We start from the raw sequence: 7,181 nt of genomic DNA, 5'->3' as shown, positions 1-7,181 counted from the left end.
GCTGCAGAAGGAAGTGTAGGGGCACAAAAGACCAGCTCCTGATAGACAAAATGGTAATGAAGAACAGTAGGAGAGAAGGAAAACCAACCTAAGCATGGCATGGATAGACTATAAGAAAGCCTTCGACATGATACCACACACATGGCTAATAGAATGCCTGAAAATATATGGGGCAGAGGAAAAAACACCATCAGCTTCCTCAAAAATACAATGCGCAACTGGAATACAATACTTACAAGCTCTGGAATAAGACTAGCAGAGGTTAATATCAGGAGAGGGATCTTCCAGGGCGACTCACTGTCCCCACTACTCTTCGTAGTAGCCATGATTCCCATGACAAAGTACTACAGAAGATGGATGCCGGGTACCAACTCAAGAAAAGAGGCAACAGAATCAACCATCTAATGTTCATGGACGACATCAAGCTGTATGGTAAGGGCATCAAGGAAATAGATACCCTAATCCAGACTGACGGATTGTATCTGGGGACAATCAGGATGGAGTTTGGAATAGAAAAATGCGACTTAGTCAACATACAAAAGGCAAAAGTAACGAGAACTGAAGGGATAAAGCTACAGATGGAGCAACATTAAACACATAGATGAGACAGGATGCAAAAATACCTGGGAATAATGGAAGGAGGGATATAAAACACCAAGAGATGGAAGGACACGATCAGGCAAAGAATATATGCAGAGACTCAAGCGATACTCAAGTCAAAACTCAACGCCGGAAATATGATAAAAACCTAAACACATGGGCAGTGCCAGTAATCAGATACAGCGCAGGAATAGTGGAATGGACGAAGGCAGAACTCCGCAGCATAGATCAGGAAAACCAGGAAACATATGACAATACACAAAGCACTACACCCAAGAGCAAATACGGACGACTATACATAACACGAAAGGAAGGAGGGAGAGGGACTACTAAGTATAGAGGGCGTCAACATCGAGAACAGAGCACCGGGGCAATATCTGAAAACCAGTGAAGACGAGTGGCTAAAGAGGTGCATGGGAAGAAGGACGAATAAAAGTAGACGAAGACCCACAAACATACAGAGACAGGAGAATGACAGACAGAAGAGAAGACTTGGCACAACAAGCCAATACACGGGACAATACATGAGACAGACTAAAGAACTAGCCAGCGATGACACATAGGCATTGGCTACAGAGGGGAGAACTAAAGAAGGAAACTGAAGGAATGATAACAGCGGCACAAGATCAGGCCCTAAGAACCAGATATGTTCAAAGAACGATAGACGGAAATAACATCTCTCATATGTAGGAAGTGCAATACGAAAAATGAAACCATAAACCACATAGCAAGCGAAATGCCCGGCACTTGCACAGAACCAGTACAAAAAGAGGCATGATCAGTGGCAAAAGCCCTCCACTGGAACCTGCGCAAGAAACATCAGCTTTGCCTTGCAGTAATAAGTGGTACGAGCACCAACCTGAGAGAGTGATAGAAAACGATCAGGCAAAGATCCTCTGGGACTATGGTATCAGAACGGATAGGGTGATACGTGCAAACAGACCAGACGTGACGTTGATTGACAAAGTCAAGAAGAAAGTAGCACTCATTGATGTCGCAATACCATGGGACACCAGAGTTGAAGAGAAAGAGAGGGAAAAAATGGATAAGTATCAAGATCTGAAAATAGAAATAAGAAGGATATGGGATTATGCCAGTGGAAATCGTACCCATAATCATAGGAGACTAGGCACGATCCCAAGATCCTGAAAAGGAATCTAGAAAAACTAGACGCTGAAGTAGCTCCAGGACTCATGCAGAGTGTGATCCTTAGAAACGGCGCACATAGTAAGAAAAGTGATGGACTCCTAAAGGAGCAGGATGCAACCCCCCGGAACTCCACACTATAAATACCATTCAGTCGAATTGGAGGACTGTGATAGAGAGGGAAAAATAATAATAATAATAATAATAATAATAATATAATAATATAATTAATAATAATAATAATAATAATAATAATAATATATAATAATATTATTATTATTATTATTATTATTATCATTGTATGCTGGAAACAGACCTTCTTTCAAACATGTTTTATAAAAGATAATGTCAGGATTCACAGAATTGATTTTATACAAAAAAAGACAAATCATTGGGAGGATTGAAAGAATTCCGTATAAATCAATTCTGTGAATTCTGCCATGATTCTTTATAAAAATATTATTATTATTATTATTATTATTATTATTATTATTCAGAAGATGAACCCTATTCGTATGGAACAACTCAGCAGGGGCCAATGACTTGAAATTCAAGCTTCCAAAGAATGTGTTCATCTGCAAGAGGTTACAGAAGATACTAGGAAACAGAGAAGGGATAGCTCAGTTATTAGCAAAAGGAGAATAAAATATACACCAATAAAGGAATATATAAACAGATAATTATAAAAACTATAAAAATAGATGATTCGTTTTAGAGAACAGTGATGCGTTATATCTTGCTTGAACTTCTGAGTTTTCCGATTGCACCACATCCCCAGGGAGACTGTTTCCACAATCCAACGGTGTGAGGAATAAACGACCTCGGGTACTCGGAATTTCGACAGTTTGTTGGTTTGTTTGTATGATGTTTTTCCGTTGCATGAAACCAGGGGTTATTCAGCAACGGGACCAACGGCTTTACGTGATTTCCGAACCACGTCGAGAGTGAACTTCTATCACCAGAAAAACACATCTCTAACACCTCAATGGAATACCCGAGAATCGAACTCGCGGCCACCAAGGTGGCAGGTCAAGACCAAACCGACCACGTCACTGAGGTGCTAGAATATCGACAGCGAGGCACATTTACTGCATACTGGTGCTGCTCTTCAGCAAATCAATTGTGAAAGTGAAAAATTGACAAACAAGACATCCGTCGATGGACGAACGATAGAAAAAAAAAAAAAAAAACTCAGCTGTTGGGAATGAAGCAAAGGATAAATGAATAAATCAACAGATGAATAGATAAAAATATAACAAAAAATATTAAAATACAAGGTGAATCTTTTTAGGGTCGTAATGCATTGCTTCTTCGCTTCAACTTGGTTTCTGCCGTGCGCTCACTGACAAAGATAAAATAATGAAAGCAAAGTATAGAGAATGATGAAAAGTTCCCTGATTTTCGAGCACGTGCCCGCAAATGCAGAGGTGCAAAAGGTTTCTTAATGCCAGGCATTCTTATCGCGGGCCTGTTTGGCTGTATTCTCATGCAACACCACCGTATGTGCCAGGATTCCAACTTCGCTGACGGTGCGAATTCCAGCGCTTCTGGAAAGCCTTCCACATTCCAAATACACGGACAGATATCTGACTGCTTAAATCTATTTTCTGGTTGGTTACAAAATTTATCATTTTCACTTTTCCTTTTTAAATCTATCTGAAGATCTTCCACTAAATTATGCTCTTTGCACTAATCGAGATAAGTAGCCGTCATATATTTCCTGGATTGGAATACAAAATTTAGGTCAAAGGCGAAGCGCTGGGACCTATGAGGTTATTCAGAGTTGAAAGGGAAATTGACAGTAAGGAGGTTTTACAGGTATAACAGGAGGAACACCTCACAGTTGCACTGTGAAACATTTATTAGATAGGGTGGAAGGTCAGGTGGAAGAAAGAATATGAACGGAGGTACAGTAAAAGGAATGAAAACTGTTGCAGCTGTGGGCCAAAGGGACGCTACAAAGAACCTTAAATAATACTGTGCACAGACGGCAACACTCTCTACGGAGATCATTTATATTCCTATTCAAAAGTCCCTTATCTTCAACCAGTTTTCGGTCAAAGACCTTGGTTGTTGAAACAACAGCATCGTACAGAAACCAATCAATTCTACCTAGCCAACACTTCCACGCCCTGCTCTTCCCGGGGTTGGGAGAAGGACATGTCCAAGCCATCTCCATCACCCAAACTTCGTCACTTTTGTAGTTACAGTTCCCCGTCGTGAATGTGCATCAATGCTATCTTCTGTGTCACGTGTATCGTTATAACCACATAATAAATAGATATTACAACTGGACCTACATGATAAATCGCTATTACCACTGTCTCTACATAAGAAATCGCTCTTACCACTGTCTCTAAATAAGAAATCGCTATTGCCACTGCCTATACAAAATGAATCGCTATTACCACTGTCTACACAATATGTATATCCATAGCACCACTTTTTTTTACCTATACACCCGTTACCCCTTGTACACAAGTACACAGGCACAGCCTTCCGGGCTTCAAGTAAGCCATGAGGGGTGAAGTTGCAAGCCTCACGCCATTTTTCCATGGCTCCACCAGACACTTGTACCTACCTACAGCTGGGTGGATTGGAACTGGAACTTAAAATTTAGGCCAAGGGCCAAGCGCTGGAACCTATGAGGTATTTCGACCCTGAAAATAATGTTGGGAGTGGGTGGAAAAAGCCTGGCAAGCCATTAGACAAAGACTTAAAGAAATGACTACAGTGCACCGTGTGAGGTACACTGACGGCAGAACGACCAAATCCAAAAAAATTAAATGCAAAAGCAAGAAGTTCGACGATTTAATGCTAACGGGAATGGAAGAAGGACAGGGAAGTATTTGATTCAGGAATCCTGTCACCAAAAAATTGTATGATTAAACCCCCCCACCAACACCCAAACCACTGCCAATACCTGGAACGTCCTTCCAGCTTCTGTTTTCCCCGATTAATATAACCTTCCATCATCATTCTAGAGCAGTGGTTCCCGAACTTTTTCTGGTCGTTACCCACTTTTCATACAGGAGGATACTTGTCCATAACCCACCGTCCACCTGTAAGTTCCCTATCCACTAAACTCCCTTGGTTTTATACATACATATCCTCAGATTTTGGCTACCAGCATTCTTCTACATGGCGCCCCAGGGGGACATGACCCCCCCGTTTGGGAACCACTGATCTAGAGGCATATTTCCTACTTGTTTTGGCATAATCCCACTATTTTTTTCTGCGTGGATGAGATAGAGGGACCGAGGAGGAGGAGGAGGAGGAGGAGGAGGAGGAGGCCAGTTCCCTATATGACAAGGAGCACAGTAGAAGAGAGAATCCAATTAACAAGGCACTTCACCGACTACTGGGTAAACGCCTCTGGCGATCCCTACGACCAACCACCCCCCACCCCCACCCCTCACACCCCCAACAACTGTGGAATCTACCTCTAGGCCTAAACAGACTTACTAAGTTCGACGTGCGTCCCCTGTTTTCTGTCAGGCGGAATATTAAAACTTGAGGAAACGTCCCATAGTTCTTACGGACTTTCCTAATTAATAATAATAATAATAATAATAATAATAATAATAATAATAATAATAATAATAATAATAATAATAATAATGCCATGAGTCACTAAAATGGCAAAGAAATCCAAAGTGGTATAAATGTAAATATGTACATTTACACCAATGTGGATTTCTCCACCAATAATAATAATAATAATAATAATAATAATAATAATAATAATAAATAAATAATAAATAATATACAAAGAATTGAAAGTTATGGCTACATTAGCTGCATTCAATTTATATAGAGGCGATTTCTTTATCTTTTTAAAAAACTCGATGCATAAATGCAGCTGATGTAGGTATAACCGTCCATACAACATGGTTGGAAGGTGGTGTACAACTTAGATGATGATAATAATAATAATAATAATAATAATAATAATAATAATAATAATAATAATAATAATAATAATAATCTTTCTTGAGCGTAGGTGAAATCCAGGCCAGGGTCGTCGATGACAGCGTTTGACCTATGCTCACGAAATAATACCAGCAATAATAATAATAACAACAACAACAACAACAACAACAACAATAATAATATAATAATAATAATAATAATAATAATAATAATAATAATAATAATAATAATACACGGATGCAGAAGAAGAGTGCCGGCCTGTTTGCCCAACTAAATGGGACACCGGCGATGTAAGCTACTTACGTCCAGATGAAACATATTTATAGTAATTGTTTCATCATGTAACCTTGTTTGGGTGGTAAAAATAAACCTTTCCTGTAGTTATTTAATATATATTTCATACGCTGTACCCACGACTTACGCGTTTCAAATTTTATTACGTGAACTTCGCTCCTACCAAAAACTACCATATTTGGAGTTGCGTACCGGAAAAGTAACAATCTAGTTGATCACGACAACAATATTATTATTATTTTATTATTATTATTATTATTATTATTCAGTAGATGAAACCTATTCATATGGAACAAGCCCGCAGTGGCCACTGCGTTGAAATTCAAGCTTCCAAAGACGCAGTAATGCCAACAGTGCATCGCGTGAGGATCACTGACGGCACTACCCTCCTACGAGACTAATTCCCACCCTCCACCCCCAATATTTTCCTTAGGACACTTTCAAAAGTTGATGAATTTCTGATAGGAAATAGTCAGAAAACAGTCCAGCAGAGTAGTCGCGAAAAACATCATCACACGGGGAATAAAGATTTCTTAGAGCAACGTGACATCGGCATCTAAAATTCTCCAGAGCATTTCCGGTCTCATAATTCGACTCTACTTAAGTCACTCAACTTTCCCCTGCTAAAAATAGCTCCGATAAAGTAATAAAACGTAGAGCGTCGATGTATATATTTTGCTATTAGCTTTCATGAAGGGTGGGGGGGGGGGGGAACCCAAGGATGGAAGGAAGTTCTGAGAAAAGGATCGGGCTCAGAATGTCTGGAGGACTCGCAGAGGACTGAGGGGGGGGGGGGGGGGGCGGTGAGGGGAAACAGTATTATAATAAGGCCGTTCAGCGCATGCGCTCATGCAGGAGGAGGACTCCAAATACGAAAATTTGACGGTTCTATCTCCGTAGGAATAATTTTTTTTTTCTTATTTCTGTTTGTTCTAAATCAGCATAAAGCTCTCTCTCTCTCTCTCTCTCTCTCTCTCTCTCTTCTCTCTCTCTCTCTCTCTCAGTGACGACACGAGTTTAATTGCTTTCATTTCGATGCTCATAATATCAAATAAATTCTCTCTCTCTCTCTCTCTCTCTCTCTCTCTCTCTCTCTCTCTCTCTCATACACAGATGCAAAATTCAGTGATTTATTTATTTTTTTTAAAGAAAACATTCAGATGGATTTACGACACCAACAATTTGGCAAGCTGGACCGCATAGGAAAG

The sequence above is a fragment of the Macrobrachium nipponense genome, chromosome 5 (genome assembly GCF_015104395.2).
Source record: "Macrobrachium nipponense isolate FS-2020 chromosome 5, ASM1510439v2, whole genome shotgun sequence".
NCBI lineage: Eukaryota > Metazoa > Arthropoda > Malacostraca > Decapoda > Palaemonidae > Macrobrachium > Macrobrachium nipponense.
Note: the sequence above shows the minus strand (reverse complement) of the source record.